At 40.7% G+C, this 18,230-nt stretch overlaps 1 long non-coding RNA gene across 1 annotated transcript in view; it reads left to right on the plus strand.

Moving 5' to 3' along the window:
* The window catches only part of LOC142181186 (uncharacterized), a 43,277-nt gene extending 26,340 nt beyond the window's left edge, over positions 1–16,937 (plus strand). The window contains exons 3-4 of the long non-coding RNA XR_012709632.1: positions 12,812–16,281; positions 16,771–16,937. This is a non-coding gene — a long non-coding RNA (uncharacterized LOC142181186). The remainder of the gene's footprint in view (positions 1–12,811; positions 16,282–16,770) is intronic.
* The last annotated feature ends 1,293 nt before the right edge of the window (positions 16,938–18,230 follow it).

Below are 18,230 nucleotides of genomic sequence, written 5' to 3' on the forward strand. Positions count from 1 at the left end.
CACGAACTAACTTTTGGGGAGGGGAATAATAAAACAAAAGTAAAAACAAAAAGGTAACAAGTTAGTAAGGATTATAAAAAGCGTTGTGATATTTAAACACATAGTGCATAATGTAAAACATGTCCTAATTTGGGGACCTCATTGTGCCCGAGGTAGGCCTAGCGACAAATTAATTTGGAGAACTTAGGATACTAAATGCCTCATTTTATTGATAAAAGGTAGTCGAATCCCAAATCGACACTAAACAAACAGGAAATAAATGTCAGTAATGGCCATTGGCCGTATTACATTTCATAAAGCAAAAGAAAAACTCCTATCTACTTGGTCCCAGAAGGACCTTCCCCAGACTCGGCATCTTTGGCTCCGTCGAACAGCTTTCCTAACTGGCAAAGTCCCGACAATAGGTAGGCTCTGGCTAGATGTTCGCCCTCATTTCCTTCAGCATTTTGACAGTCTTCGACCCTCTTGAGGAATTTCCTTTCTAGCTCCACTATGCCTCGCTCCATGTATCCCAGTCGCTTGTTGGCACTGATAGCCATGTATTTCCACTCCTCAATCAACTTGTGATTGGCTTCTTGTATCTTACGGTGCTTGCTTTCGCACTCCCGGATCCTCTTGCGCAGTTGGTTGTATTTGACCTGTGCCTCGGCCCTTTCATCTATGATCTTGTGGCCCCTAGCAAACCCTGGCTGGCCCAGACCATCGTGATTATCTTCCAACCAGCCTGAATAGTAGGGAGTGCAACCAGCGTGGTATCTGTCCGACTCGATGGTACCTCTTCCCATGACGATCTTGCAGTGCCACATATGCTGAGCTTGGCACTTATAAGGACTATCATTAGCCTGGAAGTCAGCCTGGAAATGACTCATCTTGTCGACCATGGGTATAACCTTCTTCCTACCAGCTTTCCTCATAACCTGGAAAGGGACGTAAGGGTATGTTCCTCTCAGACCGATCAATATCAGAAGTGGTGCATCCCTGGATCGGGCGATGAATTCCTCGGTAGGGAACCACTCGAACATCCATTGTACCTGGCCCTCAGTTAGATTATCAAATAGCTCTACGCATCCCCTGGCATCTTCCGGCTGAGCGAACATGTTGGGCATGTAATTCATTCGCCTTGGATGATGGAAGGCTATATGATCATCCCAGTCCCTTCTCTAAACTCTTGTCGGTATTCACCCATTTGGAGATGCTCCATGAGCCAGAGTTGAAGTAGCAAATTGTAGCCTTCGAAGTGTCTGGCTCCCTATTGACACTTCTCTAGGGTTCGGTATATTTCCAGAATGATCATGGGCACAATCCTGAAAGGTTGCCCACCAATTCCTTCCATTAGAGTTTTAGTTACCATAGCCAGCCTGGTATGGATTCTTGCTTTCTTCATTGGAAACACTATCAACCCTAGGAAAAAAACATGAATACAAAGGCCCAATGGTGAATATGTCCTAATGATGTGATGGCAAATTCGGCAGGATAGGTAAGGTAGGATTTGCTGTGACCGTACCTCTCATACAAATAGTCAAAGGGGATGTATGATTCTTTCAAACATGTCAGTTCCGGATTCTTCTTTAGACCCATCATTTTGAGGGAACCCCTGCCCTTGCGGTTCTCAGGCATTAACAAACCCGGAGTTTCCCATGCTATACCAGCTAATCCTCATATCTCTTCTAGCAAGGGTGTCATTTCAATGTCCCCGAAGCGGAATACGGACCTCTCACAATCCCAGAACAAAGTAGCAGCTTTTATGATCTTGTTGTTGGGTTGGATTTCTAGGAGAGAAGGTAGGTTTCCCAAATATTTCCGGACAAGAGTTTGATCACTAGAGTGAAGATGCTCCCACCAGCTAAATAGTTTTGGGTGGATGTTGGTGACCATGCCGAATATAGGGACTTCGTGCCTCATATTTCTGCAAGACAAATAAGGTTAGGCCCTTACCCCCACCAGACTCGACTATTTAATATCAATAATTAGCACAAAGCATTTAGTTCTCCAAATAAATGCACAGAACGTGGTAGTGTCCGTTTGGGTTTAGGGAAACCCAGTGGACTTTGGACAAGGCTATCTTAAAGAGTCATTATGCAGACAACATAACTGACTCGGCTAGGTTTGACCATGATACATGCACAATTTAAACAGAGTAAGGTTTCTATGGGATTTTAGACTGGTACCCTTGAGCGGACAACTCAAGGGGGAAAGGCACGAAACCATCGACTACACTGTTGATCGACTGGTTTTACCGTAAATATGTCTTTTCCGAATTTAGGGGGTGATAATATCAGAAGAGCGCAACCACTCATTATAAGCGTTGCTATGGGATTTGTTTGGCACGAGTGGAATATGATGCTGAGCATGATTATGCAATAATTAAAACATGTTGTCACGTATTTGCACGTTTAAGAAAGCAGTAAATACAACAGTTTCATAATTTAAAGCAGTAGTAAAGGAAAGTACTAAAGGAAATAAACAAAAAGACAAGTCAGTTTTGCAACTGAAAAGGGGAATTGAATGCTTAAAGGAATTAAACAAGTAATTGCACATAAATTCACAATAATAGTCTGAAACGATAAAAGCCTAAAAATCCCCAGCAGAGTCGCCATGCTGTCGCGCCCCCTTTTTATCGTGAAATCGGGTTTATGACATTTGGAGGGACAACTCGTTCCTTTTGGGAACTGGATTTTGCATTTGAAGAGTCGCCACGTAATGATAAGGTGCATTAGGACACCAATAGGGTTCATTTATAAATACGCTGATAACCAGAGAAAGGGTAAGGGCTTGAAATTATCCCAAGGGAAAGGTGTTAGGCACCCCTCAGGATCCACTAGTGTGGTTCCCGGCCAGACAGTTATTGTGAATTTGGGGTGTAATTAACATATAAGCAGATAAGGCTCAAATAAGAGGGATTTCAATACACAATAGTTTGAAAGTAAACAAAGTTTGAAAGAACAATTAAAAGAGCTTATCTTAAGGAGTTACAATGCTAAAAAAGAAAGGGGGGAAATAAAGAAAAGGAGGTCCTAGGTTTAATAAAAATATGGATCACATCAATGCAATACCCGGTAATCACTCCTCAAGGTTACACGTGGCATTAGTGCACCGGTCATCATATCCATATCTACCCCTCCCACCCCGTTAAGGTATTACAGCGCGGACTGGTCTCGATTACTATTGCATATTATTACCCGTCCCATTCCTATCAGTCTCGGAGGCACTTAGGACTACTATTCCTAAAGGGAGGGGATATTAGGCTGATTGGTTTCAAAGGATAAAAATCTAAGGCGACATACAAAAATAGATAATATGGCATATAAAAGGGAAGCATGTAAACAGACAAAAGGCTCATGTATACCTCCTCAAAACAAGAGCACATAATTAGCATGACTTGCACATACTTTTTAGGTCTTATTTAAAACACATAAAGACAAGGGAAGTTAATTATTAAGGCAGATTAGTCTATTTCATAACTTAGAAAAGAAGTCCGAATTAGGCCTACCTCGTTGTTGTAACAATTAACAAAGGCGGATTCAGTTTTACAGTTATTACTCTAAGGTTTGCCTAAGTGTTTAGATGGGGTCCTATAGGCATGATATCTACTTAATTCAGGAGGTGGTAAAAAAGTGATAACTCAAAATGTACTGCTTGAAATCCTATAGGCATACTTGCTAAACCTTGTTGAAAATAAGGGAATTATTAAACAGAGGTTCAGAATAGACGAATTTAAATTAGACTAGTTCCAGATTCTGCAGATGGTGGTATCTACTATTACTGACTCTAGTCCATATGGGCATGATATATGACATTGAATATGAATGGAACAACTTAAAGTTATTTAAGAACCCCTATAGGCATGATAACTATGCGTTACTGATTTCAGCATGCTACTGGATTATAACCAATTGGGCCCTAAAAAAATATGATATCTAAATGGTGACATATGTACAGAATCTTAGATAATCCCTATAGGCAGGTTATTTAGATATGATATTGAACAAGTCCTATAGACATGGTTTCTAAATGTCATGTGAAAATGCAGAATTAGAACATCCCTATAGGCATAGTTTCTAAATGCAGTTTGAAAGTGCAGAATTAAAAGTGGTCCTATAGGCATATTTTCTACCCTTGAGCATGCATAAATACCCAAACCTTTTTACTAGCTAGCCCCAAATGTTCATTACAAATTATTACAAACCAGAATAATAAATTACATCAGAAAAAGTACAAAGAAAGATTACAACCAGAGGAAGTCTGATTCTTGACTTCCTCTCTGAGTTATGAGATAAACCAACTCAAAATACCATTGATACAAAGCCTTTCTCAGCCTTGAGTGTGTCAGAGTTACCTAAGGGCCTCAATAGGACCCCGGGCAGTGCTCACACCCAAATTTCATAAACAGAATAGGGACAAGTGTAGTGTGGAGTCAGCCCTCATGTGTCCAAGTTTAGAGGGAGCTCATGGGTCCCAAGGCAAGGCTCACATGAAGGGGGAGGACTTAAGTCTAAGAAGAGAGTGAAAAATGCAGAAACTGAGCTCTAAGGACTGCGGAAATAAAGGAGAGGGAAAGGGTGATGGGAGTCAATCATTAACACTTCAAAGAGTTGATAAATTCACACAAAGAGGGCAAGAGATTGTGAATCCATTACAAGGAGCCTATATACTTAGGCATGAGCTAATTCTGGGCATGCACAGCAATAGGGAGTGCTGTCATGCTTGTAAATCAACCAGAACATACAACTTATAAGGGAAACATGGAAGTCATGATCCTAGGACGAACAAGTTTGGGTCATGCTCAGCAATGTTCAATTCTGTCATGCCCCAAACCAACCACAAGTTATCAAACATATTGGGGGTGGGGATTTACTCAATCCATGATAAGGAAACACTAATTCAGAATAAGGAAGGCGGAATGCAGCATGCTTAACAATGGAGATTAGTTAAATACAACAGGAGACAGACAAAAAGAAAGAAACAGTAAAGAAAACATGTTGTTATTGATGATAAAACTTAATTATAACATACCAGTCAAAGAAGCAAAGTGCAGTAAAGAAAAGTAACAGGACTGCGAAATCTAGCCTTGGCTTTCAGTCAGCTAAACAGGTAGCAGCACAAGTAGTAGTAAAGTAAGAAAGAGTGTTTGAGTGTAAGTGTGAGTTCAGAACTAAAATGTTCGTGTGTTTTGAAAGAGAAGAAGCATAGGGTATTTATAGTTTTGAAAACGAGTGAAAGAGAGGTAATAAATTACAAACATGGGAGCAATCCTATTCAGAATCAATTATACAAGTGATTGCCCTTAATTAAGGGGTCACTTACTTAATGGGCGATGACAGGTTCAAAATAAGGAAAGCAATCAATTTACAAATCAAGGTGACAGTTGCCATAAAAGAAGTAGTAAAATAACAAGTAAGCAATCGAGTCTATGTGCAGAGAAATTCTAATTCTTGGAAAGGATTCAGTAAGGTAAAACAGGAAAAGAAATTAATTAACCTTGATAGGCGAGTGAAATCAGAATTTCACAAAGGAAAGTTTGAAATAAGTCACAAGTTTGAAGAGCAAACAAAGAAGGAATTTCAGCATATAAATAGGGTGCATAAGCGTTATACATGCGAGGCCAGGTCTGTTGGCAAGAGTAAATAGCATACAACAGTAGCACGAAAATTCAGTAGACAACAACACCCGAAGCATGATAGTTCAGTAAGTCAAATCACATTGAGTTAGTAGTGAAGAAAACATAGAATATTAAAAGCATGCGAAGATCTCAGGATAGCAAGTAAGGAAAACCCCTTTAGAAAAATTAGGGTTTTGAGCATATTTGAGTTTTAGAGAAGATAGAAACCCAAAATCAGAAGAATCACGCAAAGGGAATAAGAGATTTTGCAATAAAGACTTCAAATCGAGTCATGCACTTAAACGAACAATCTCAGGCCCAAAACCATAGGATTTTCAACAACAGAAGAGTCTTAAAAGAGGATAAACAAACAGATCGGACAAAAACTCAGGCAAACAAACATTCGTCTGATAAACAGTTAAAAGAAATCATGGGTTTTAACATGCAAACTCAGGCAGAAGGATAATACGAGCAAACATAGCAAACATATCAGAAAAAATCAAAGAAAGGTTTCGAAATAACTTAACAGAACCTTAATCAGACAGATAAGGAGTTTTGAAAGTGTTGTTTTAAAAGAAACTTTGAGAAAAGCACTTAAAAGTTCAGAGCAGACATAGATCTGAAATAGATCTAAGAGAAATCGAGAGAACCATAAAGGTTAGGGTTTCAGAAGAACCCCAAGTGGTGAGAAAAGCTTTGAAAATCATCGATCAAAGCAGGAGAGTCAAGAGTCAGGCTCGAATAGCCATGGCCGGCCGGAGAAAGGTCAGAGACGACTGGAGATCAGCCATAAACTGAAAGCGAACAAGGTCTGGACTAAGCTCCTTCAAGACCTAGCCTCGAGACCATAATAATCGAGTACGTAGAAGCCATGAGGGTGGATACAGGCCTCCGATGACCTTGGAAGCCATTGATTTGGGAGATATTAGGGTTGTAGTTGAGGGCGACGGCTAGGGTTCGAGAGGATTTGAGAGAGAATTGAGAGATAAAGGGATTCAAGGGTGGCGGTGGGTAAGAAATGAATTAGGTTTAGGGGTTAGTTCATATTAAAAAAGGAAAGGGCAGATATTGGCCATTGATCTAAATGATCAACGGCCGGGATTGAGAGGGTTAGGTAGGGGATCCGGGTTGGGTTATTTAAGTGGGTTGTGGGTCTGTTTGAACGGGGATTGGGTCAGGGTAATTGGGCTTCAGATTGGGTCTAATTGGGGTCAGAATTTCGCTATAATCGAAATAAAATTGGGCTAACATTTAAATAGCCAATTTTTCCTATTTGATTTATAAAAAATAATAAATTTATTTCTGGAAATAAATTAAAGGTACCAAAATGATTTATAACACATAGTTTACTATTTAAAAACACCAGACCTAATTTTTATGAATATAAACGTAATTAATCCTAAAAGAGGCTAAAATTGCAATTATATGCAATTTAGTTTTAAAAATACCAAATAAATTTGCAAAAGTATGCAAAATTATCTTAGCTATATTTTAGTATAAATATAAGAATCCAATAAATGAATTACCAAAACGATAATTTTGGGAATAATTATTGGGTTTTTATGGATAAAATAGGGCAATAAATTGATTTAAAAATCATTAAAAAATAAGAAAAAATAATAAAACATTTGGACATACTTATATATGTATACATATGCTATTTTGAAAGTATTTTGCATATTAAAAAATATATAGGGAAAAATTGGGTGTCAACAGCTAAGTGTCTCAAACCTTACCAAATCCTTTCTGAACCCTAACCAATCAACCTGATCACATATAGAACCATTATACAAAGCAATTAGAAGCAGAAATGGGGGAAACAGAGCGGTAACTCATGAGATGACTGGCTTGGTCGTCACATCCTCCCCAACTTAAACAAACGTTCGTCCTTGAACGAGTCAAGAAACATACCTGAAGCCTCAAACAGGTGAGGATATCTGCTCCGCATCTCCTGCTCGGTCTCCCAGGTAGCCTCCTCTACGGGCCGACCTCTCCGCTACACTTTCACTGAAGCTATATCCTTTGACCTCAACTTTCGAACTTGACGACCCAAAATAGCTACTAGCTCCATATCATAAGTCAGATCATCATCCAAATGAAGTGCTGAAATCCAAAACATGAGACAAATCCCCAATATACTTCCAGAGCATAGAAACATGAAATACCGGATGCACACTCGACAAGCTAGATGGCAAAGCAAGCTCATAAGCCACCTCCCCAATCCTCCGAAGCAGCTCAAAAGGCCCAATGAACCGAGAACTCAATTTCCCTTTCTTCCCAAATCTCATAACGCTATTCATGGGTGAAACCTTCAACAGAACCTTCTCCCCAACCATGTAGAACACATCCCGAACCTTCCTATCAGCATAGCTCTTCTGCCTCGACTGCGCTATAAGAAGCCTCTCCTGAATCACCTTCACCTTTTCTAAAGCATCTTGCACCAAGTCTGTCCCCAATAGCCTAGCCTCACCGGGCTCAAACCATCCAACTGGAGATCTACACTGCCTCCCGTATAAAGCCTTATATGGAGCCATCTAAATACTCGACTGGTAGGTGTTGTTATAAGCAAACTCTGCAAGCGGTAGAAACTGATCCCATGACCCTCCAAAATCAATGACACAAGCACGCAACATATCATCCAATATCTGAATAATGCGCTCGGACTGCCCGTCCGTCTGAGGGTGAAAAGTTGTACTCAACTCAACCTGAGTACCTAACTCTCGCTGCACAGACCTCCAAAACTGCGAAGTAAACTGAGTGCCCCTATCTGAAATGATGGAAACTGGGACACCATGCAAACAAACAATCTCCCGGATATATATCACTACCAACCACTCTGAAGAATAGGTAGTACACACAGGAATGAAGTGCGCGGACTTGGTCAGTCAATCCACAATCACCCAAATAGCATCGAACTTTCTCAAAGTCCGTGGAAGTCTAAAAACAAAGTCCATATTGATCCTCTCCTACTTTCACTCAGGAATATCCATATGCTGAAGCAAGCCACTCGGTCTCTGATGCTCATATTTCACCTGCTGACAATTGAGACACTGAGCTACAAATCCCACAATGTCTTTCTTCATTCTTCTCCACCAATAATGCTGTCAGGCATCCTGATACATCTTCGCGGCACCCGGATGAATGGAATACTGCAAGCTATGGGCCTCCTCCAGGATCAACTCCCGAAGCCCATCCACATTGGGCACACAAATCCGGCCCTGCATCCACAACACCCTATCATCACCAATAGTCACATCTCTAGCATCATCATGTTGAACTCTGTCCTTAAGGACAAGCAAATGCAGATCATCATACTGACGCTCTCTGATGCGATCATACAAGGAAGACCGAAAAACCACGCAAGCCAATATCCGACTGGCTCCGAAACATCTAACCTCACGAACCGATTGGCCAAGGCCTGAACATCAACCGCAAAAGGTCTCTCCCCAACTGGAATATATGCCAAACTCCCCATACTCACTGCCTTTCGGCTCAAAGCATTGACCACCATATTAACCATCTCTGCTGCCTCAAATTAAGATCTTTCTGCTTGAATAAGTGCTGAAGGCTATGATGATCAGTAAACACCTCATAGGACACACCATAGAAGTAATGCCCCCAAATATTCAGCGCGTGCACTATGGCAGCCAACTCCAAATCATGAACGGGGTAGTTTTTCTCATGGGGCTTCAACTGACGAGAAGCATAAGCAATAACTCTACCCTCCTACATCAACACACAACCAATCCCAACTCTCGAAGCATCACAATACACGGTATATGAACCAAAAGCTGATGGCAAAACCAACACTGGAGCTGGTCAAAGTTGTCTTGAGCTTCTGAAAGCTCTCCTCACACTCGTCTGACCATACAAATGAAACACTCTTCTGGGTAAACTTGGTCAAGGGCAATGCGATAGATGAAAATCCCTGAACAAACCGGGCGATAATAGCCCGCCAAACCAAGAATGCTGCGAATCTCTGTAGTTGAGGATAGTTTGAGCCAAACCTGAACTACCTCTATCTTCTTCGGATCAACCTGAATACCCTCGCTTGACACCACGTGCCCCAAGAAAGCTACTAAACTGAGCCAAAACTCACACTTGGAGAATTTTGCATAAAGTTTCTCCTCCCTCAATCTCTGCAACACAACTCTCAAATGCTCTGCATGCTTCTCCTGACTACGCGAATACACTAGAATATCATTAATGAAGACTATGACAAGCAAATCAAGATAAGGCCGGAACACACTGTTCATCAAATGCATGAATGCTACTAGGGCATTGGTCAGCCCAAAAGACATTACCAAGAACTCATAATGACCATATCGGTTCCTGAAAGTTGTCTAAAGAATATCTGAGTCCCTGATCTTCAACTTGTGATAACCCAAACGGAGATAAATCTCGCAGAACACTCTCGCTCCCTGAAGTTGGTCAAACAATTCATCAATACGAGACAAGGGATACTTGTTCTTAATTGTTACTTTGTTCAATTGCCTATAATCAATGCACATCCTCATAGTGCCATCCTTTTTCTTCACAAATAGAACCGCGCACCCCAAGGTGACACGCAAGGCCGAATGAACCCCTTATCAAGGAGTTCCTAAAGCTGCTCCTTTAACTCTTTCAACTCCACTGGTGCCATACGATACGACGGAATAGAAATGGCTGAGTGCCCGACACCAGATCAATACCAAAATCAATATCTCTGTCCGGTGGCACGCCCGACAGGTCTGCAGGAAACACATCTGGAAAATCCCTCACAATTGGGACAGAATCAATACTAGGAGCCTCAGCTCCAACATCCCCCACAAAGGCTAGGTACGAAAGACATCCCTTCCTAACCATACGCTGGGCCTTCAAGAACGAGATCACTCTATTGGGAACATAATCAGTCAAACCTCGCCACTCTATTCGTGGTGCACCCGATATGGAAATAGCCAATCCATGCCCAAAATGATATCGAAATCCGCCCTACACTATAGTAAAAGATCCACTCGGGTCACCAGACCCCTAATAGTCACCACACATGACTAGTACACATGGTCTACAATAACAGTATCGCCCACTGGAGTAGATACATGAACAGGTGAAACAAGAGACTCACAGGGCGTATCCAGATAACGGGCAAAGTATGATGACACGTAAGAAAAGGTGGAACCGGGATCAAATAATACAGAGGCATCTTTGTGGCAGACTGAAACAATACCTGAAATTACGGCATCTGAAGCACCAACATCTGGTCTACTCGAAAAAGCATAGAAACGGGCCTGACCACCACCTGATCGACCTCCCCCTCTAGGACGGCCCCTGGCTGACTGACCTCCACCCTTAGCTGGTTGGGCGGGTGGTGAAGTAACTGGAGTAGAAGTCGAGGGTTGACCCCTCTGCTGAGACTGACCATCATGAAGACGAGGACACTGCTTCCTCATATGCCCAAACTCTCTGCACTCATAACAACTCACCGGTGCTAGAGATGGGGACTGAAAGGAACCCCTGGCACCGAAATGAACCAGTAGAAGGGCCTGGCATGGAAGAACCCTGAATTGATAGAGCACGAGATGAACTCTGGGCTGGAAGGGCACTAAGTGATGAGTGGCCCTGATGAGAACTATGAGAACCATGACCCGATGATGCCCCACGATAACCTGGGCGAGCTGAATGAGCTTGTCTAAATGGGCAGCCTCTGCCCTACTGGAACTGACCCATCGAAGGAGCACCACTAAAGCTACCAAATCCCCGAGGCCTCTTGGCCTCCCTCTCCTCTCGCTCCTAGTGGCGAACCGACTCAATCTCCTGGGCGATGTCAACAACCTCCTCGAAAGTAGCACCTATCACCCTCTCCATAGTCATGAGAATACGAAGCTGATATGTGAGACCATCAACAAACCTCATAATCCTCTCTCGATCTATGATAACCAACCAAACCGCATGATGGGCTAACTCGGAGAACCGCATCTCACACTGCGTCACAGTCATCTCTCCTTGACGCAACTACTTGAACTGCCTGTGCAGCTCCTCTCAACAAGACTGTGGCACATACTTCTCCAGAAAAAGAACAGAGAACTGCTGCCAAGTAAGGGGCGCTGCACCAACAGGCCTACGCTTCTCACACGCCTCCTACCAAGTGAAGGCAGCCCTAGAAAACTGAAAGGTAGTAAAAGCTACACCACTAGTCTCTAGGATCCCCGTTGTACGAAGCATCCTCTGGCGCTTATCCAAGAACCCCTGGGCATCCTCGCCCTCTACACCGCTAAATGTCGGAGGCTTGAGTCTATCAAACCTCTCTAGTCGACGCTGCTCGTCGTCCAGCATAACTGGTACCACAAACTCCTGAGCTGGTGCAACCGGCTGGGCTGGAGGTGCCCCCGGTGTCTGGAGTCCCTGCACAACCTGCTCAGGTGTGCGAGCAACGGGAGTCTGGGTGCCTCCCCGGCCTGAGAAGTAGTTGCGGCCGTAGTAACTGAGACCGCCTGAGCCAAACTGGTATACACTGATAAGATCTGAGCTAAAGTCTCCTGAAGGTCTGGAATCACAATAGGCACAGCTGGTGCCTGAACTGGTCTACTGTAGCATCCACAACAGGGACCTGATATTGAACTGGGGCATCTGGTGGATCTGCAGGTACTGCCCTAGCTGCTCTACCCCTACCACGGCCTCGGCCGCGCCCTCGGCCCCTAGTGGCCCTAACTAGTGGTACTGGTGGTCGTCCATCCATCGGTAACACGTGTCCTCACCATCTGTGAGAGATAGAATAACAGAAGTTTAGTATTTGGATCAACAAATTCGCATGACAAGAATTTCAAGAATATGAAGATTTTCCTAAAGGTTCTGTAGCCTCTCAAGGATAAATACAAACGTCTCCTTACCGATCCACAAGACTCTATTAAATCGGCTCATGACTCGCGAGACCTATGTAACCTAGGCTCTGATACCAACTTGTCACGACCCTTAAATACCAATCGTGATGGCGCATATCACATTACTAGGCAAGTCAACCAATCAATGAATCACAACCCTTTTTCCTTTAACAATAAGCCATTTTCTAACACAGGTTTTAAAAACCAAATTTCATTATAAACGTTTAAAGCAACAGAAAATATGCGGATGTCAAATAAACAGGAAACTACACAGCCCCACAATCTGGTGTCACGAGTCTAGAGCCTTTAAATATACAAATCTGATCGTCTAATATATAACAAGTCTAAAATGCAGGGAAAACAAGGATAAGAGGAAGAAAGCAGGGCTGCGGACGCTATGCAGCTACCTTGCAGTCTCCGGCAAACTCTGACAATGCTGAGGACCCTCACTCTGCCGCTCGGGCACCTGGATCTGCACACAAGGTGCATGGAGTAACATGAGTACGCCAACTCAGTAAGTAACTAAAGTAAATAAGGTCTGAATGCAGTGACGAGCAGTTAAAAATCATATAACTGCAGAAAACAACAGGATAACAGGTCAACTTCACAGTTTAAAACCAGTTTCATCATAAAATCATCAAATTTTAGTTAAAACACTTGAAATCATATACTTAGCAATTTTTTTTCCAACAGAGGCTTATTTTAACAGAAGAGTGAAATCAATAAAAATATCATAACTGGGCTCCACGGGCAAGGTATCACTCAGAATATAACCTCTCGGGCAGCCTCTCAATCACTCGTTACTCAACACTTGTCACTCAATACTCACTATCATCACTCAGGCTCATTAATATCTCATAGTAATAGAAATCATAGTAACCGTTGCTGCGTACAGCTCGATCCGTAATTTATAGTTGACTATGCTCACTTGGGGTGTACAGACTCTGGAGGGGCTCCTACAGCCCAAGAGTCATATCGCTGCGGCGCGCAGCCTGATCCAATAGACATATATCACTACAGCGTGCAGCCTAATCCATTTTATATATCGCTGCGGCGTGCAACCCGATCCTATATAAGTATCGCTACGGCGTGCAGCCCGATCCATAATATATACATATAATATCCTCGCTATTAGGTTCTCAACCTCTCTCAGTCATTAACCTCGCCGCCTCTCGGGCACAATAATAGAAATTAGGGAACTCATCCCAAACAATCCTCACAATTAGAAGTGGAGTGATAAAATTGGTTGTAAACATTTAAACAAGTAAACCATGAATGAGGATATGCTTTCAATAAGTAAAGTGAGGAAAACAGTGAAAATTCCCCTAAGGGTCTCAACAGGTCGGCACAAGACCCCAAACATGGCACACAACCCATAATATATTATAAATAGCTAAAATACGGAATATCATAAGGTTCCAAATAAAATACGCGGCTTAATAGTCTCTACGGGATGAACCAAGTCACAATCCCTACCGGTGCACTACACGCTCGTTACCTAGCATGTGCGTCATCGTATTTATCAAAATAAGTCAAATACCGGGGTTTGTACCCTCAGTTCCAGATTTACAATAGTTACTTATCTCAAACCGGTGAAAATACTACTCCGCGATGCCTTTTTCCATTGAATCAGCCTCCACTCACGTCGAATCTATCAAAAATCAGAATTACGGCATCAAAATATGCTAAGGAAACGAAGCTCAAGCGAAAACAATCAAATAATACCAAAAATCTTGAAATTGGCCAAACCCAACCCCCGGGCCCACGTCTCGAAACTCGATAAAAATTATATCACCGGAATCCTTATCCTCCCACGAGTCTATACATATCAAGAACACTTAAATCAGAGTCCAAATGACCCCTCAAATCCTCATTTAAAATCTATCAATCTCAAGCCATAATTCCTCAATTTTAGGCTTAGATTCCATGATTTATTAGGTAGATTTCACAATAGAATCGAGTTTTAAGTCCAAAATTCTTACCTCCAAATGTTTCCCCTTGAATCCCTCCTCAATCTCTTTCAAAAAGCTCCAAAAACGACCAACAATAGAGGAAATAAACCCTACATTCGCGGAGAAGACGACCTTTTAAACCTTCTGCACAGGCCTAAAAATCCTTCTTCGCGAACACGGTCAAAGCCTCGCGTTCGCGAAGCACAACCTAACTTTAACCAATTTTCCTCTTACGCAATCGCGACCAAACCCTCGCGAATGCGATGCTTTACCCAGACGGACCTTTGCAAATGCGTTCCATCCATCGCGAATGCGATGAGTTAATTCCACTGAAGCTCAACCTCTCTTTTCCTTCTATGCGAATGCGACTACACACCCGCGAACGCGATGCCAGCCTTTCGCGAACACGGAAACCTCATCGCGAACGCGAAGGCTTAATTTCCACCTTCCTCGACTGATCCTTTGCGAACCCAAGGACCCTCTCGTGAACGCGAAGGTCTCTTTTCTGCAGCACTGACCTGCAATTTTCTGCAGGTTCCAACTTCATAAATTGTCCTGATAGACCACCCGAAACTCACCCGAGGCACCCGGGACCTCAACCAAAGGCACCAGCATATCCCAAAACCTTATTCAAACTTGTTCCAATCTTCAAAACACCTCAAACAACATTAAATCAACTAAAACACATCGGATTCAAGCCTATGTTTCTAAAAATCTTCCGAATTCCGCTTTTGATCAAAAACCCGACCAAACCACGTCCCAATGACCTGAAATTTTGCACACACATCCCAAATGACACAACGGAACTACTACAACTCTCGGAATTCCATTCCGACCCCTATATCAAAATCTCACCTACCAACCGGAAATCGCCAAAAATCCACTTTCGCCAATTCAAGCCTAAATCTACCCCGGACTTTCAAAACTCATTCTGATCGCGCTTCTAAGTCCCAAATTACCTTCCGAAGCTAACCAAATCATCGGAACTCACATCCGATCCCTCTAACACATACGTCAACATCCGGTTGACTTTTCCAACTTAACCTTCCTTAAAAGAGACTAAGTGTCTCAAACCTTACCAAATCCTTTTCGAACCCTAACCAATCAACCCGATCACATATAGAACCATTATACAAAGCAATTAGAAGCAGAAATGGGAGAAATGGAGCGGTAACTCATGAGACGACTGGCCGGGTCATCACAGAAAATCTCGGCACGTATCAATAAGAAACCGGCTAATTAGCAAATCTTCGGAGTTTTTACCTTTTATAGAACTGTACGTAAAGTAGACTCCCTTACTATATAAAGAGGGTTTGATTATTTGTAAAACATATGGTTACACGCATCCAAAAGTAATATAGCATTATTTTCTTTCTGTAAGCTACTGTTTTGTGGTATCTGATATCGTTTGAATTGCATCCAGTTCAAGTGAGACTCATTTTTTCAAGGCTATAACTGTTCAAATCGCTCAATTTGAATTTATTTTATCATTGTTCGATTTAAATACAATTCAATTCATCGATTTGTGTTAAATTAATCCACGTATCATTAAAATCTCTTATAAATTTAATTGTTATCCGATTTTAAGGGTAAACAATGGTCAAAAAGAATTTCAAGAAGATTTGGTTTAATATTATCGTTGTAAAGAAATGGTCTCGCCACTTATGAGATTATGCTGGAGGTTATTGTTGTTATTGCTGTTAAGAAATGATCTCGTTGTTTGCTCTTGAACCCCAGCGGGAACTCCATAGCTGAGGGTAATGTTAAAGTTTAATTAAGGAGCAAATTTGGACTTTCTGAAAAAAGAATTGAGCACGTGAACTCCACCGTTTTGCGAGAAAGCAGAAAAATACGAGAAGATTTATGGGAAAAGGTCTAAATTTACCTATTTACTTTCGAATATTGTTTATATTTAACTTTTGTTGTACTATTCGATTAAATTTATTCTATCATTATACTATTCAATTAAATTTACCTCTACTATTAATAAACTTTTAAAAATTACTCATATATTCGTCAGGTAATCCAAAATCTCCCAAATCCCTTTTATTTAAATCACTTGTTCTTCTTCTTGATCCACTATTTTTAGAAATTACTATTAATGTGAATACTAAAGGTACTAAATTATACAATTATTCATGGATATTTTTAATTATCATTGCTCCCACTTCATAATGATTTTGGAATTGGTTTAAAATTTCTATTAATTTTTAACCATATACACACCGCATAATTTTGTGGGTCTATTTGTTATGTATTATATGCGGCTTCTTATCATGTATGTCATATATTCGAATATATTTTGTAATTATCTAGTTAATATAGAGTTCGGTCGACTAACTTAATAGTGCATCATGTGTAGGCATTTGATTGAAGCAAAGTTGAATTCGACAATGCAAAATCTCCAAGGAACTTGAACTTATATCACTAATACTTGTAAAGTCTCCATACCGTTGGTGGAACGAATTCACTAAAATTGGGATATTGTAAATACTTTTGAAATTAGACAAGCTACCTAATTTAGCTTCTTCAATTTACTATACTTTGTTTACTAACCGCTGCACTATTTTAATATTTCTTTCTCTTATTTCTTTTTTTTTTTCAATTAAGAAAGCAGGTAAATGCCTACTATTAAAATTAGTAGATCAAGAAGAATACGTGACTTAACTAAAATGATTTAGGAGATTCTTGGTCACCTGACGGATTGAGGGATAATTTTTAAAAGTTTGTTGATAGTAGTAATAAATTTGGCTGGATAGTATAATAATAGGGATAAATTTGACCGAATAATATAGCGGAGGTAAGATGTAATCGATATTTAAAAAGTAGAGGGGTAATTTTGGATATTTTGCCAAGATTTATTAACCAAAATATGAATGGATCAGAAATCTAAATATGAATAAAAATTGAGCAATTTCAATGACTGCGCGGGGCACATTTGGGCTTCTTTCTACTAAATGCTAAACACATTTTCAAATAAAAGTAAAAACAATTGACAAATTGATTAAAAGTATAGAACATATCAAAAACTTGAGAAATTATGTCTTGGTCTACAAAAGATGCAACGTCAATCTTATAGAGGGCGATGTGCACAAATAGCCACTAACAACACCTGTCTTTATTTTAAAGTCAGTGTTTTAAATGTTTTAGTCTTTAGCCACTGGTTTAATAAACTTATACCTGACTAGACGAAAATACCCTTCTGCTATAACTTATACCTACGCTTTTATTAACGATCAGCAGCAGCAGCAGCAGCGCAAAATTACTTTACTGTGATCGTCGAAATTGAAGAAGATTCTCTTCCGACTTCAAAAATTCAACATTCTCATCCAAAAATCGACATAGATTTACAGTAAGTTATATTTTTATGTTTTTCTATTGATTTTTATTTCGACATAGTTATACTCTTTCCGATTTCTATTGATTTTTATGTAGTAATTAGAAATTTGATTTTTTTTTTCTGAATTTCTGGATTGATAAAGTTAAGGACATCGCATCCTGTGATAATTCTATAAAAATTGAGCATATAATATTAAGACATAGTGTCCTCATTTTGCAAATTGAATTGAAAAAGTTAAGGACATAATGTCCTTAACTTTGTTGTTGTTCTTCTGTATATTAAGGACATACTGTCATAGTTTTGCAAATTGTTTTGAAAAATTTAAGGACACTAAGTCCTGAAATTTGAGTTTCAAATTGAAAAAGTTATGGATACTTGGTCCTTAACTTTGGGTTTCAAGTTGAAAAGTTAAGGACAGGAAGTCCTTAAGTTTGAATTACAGGTTAATTCTATAAAAATTGAGCACATAATATTAAGGACAC

This window comes from Nicotiana tabacum, chromosome 5 (assembly GCF_000715075.1).
Source record: "Nicotiana tabacum cultivar K326 chromosome 5, ASM71507v2, whole genome shotgun sequence".
Taxonomy (NCBI): Eukaryota; Viridiplantae; Streptophyta; class Magnoliopsida; order Solanales; family Solanaceae; genus Nicotiana; species Nicotiana tabacum.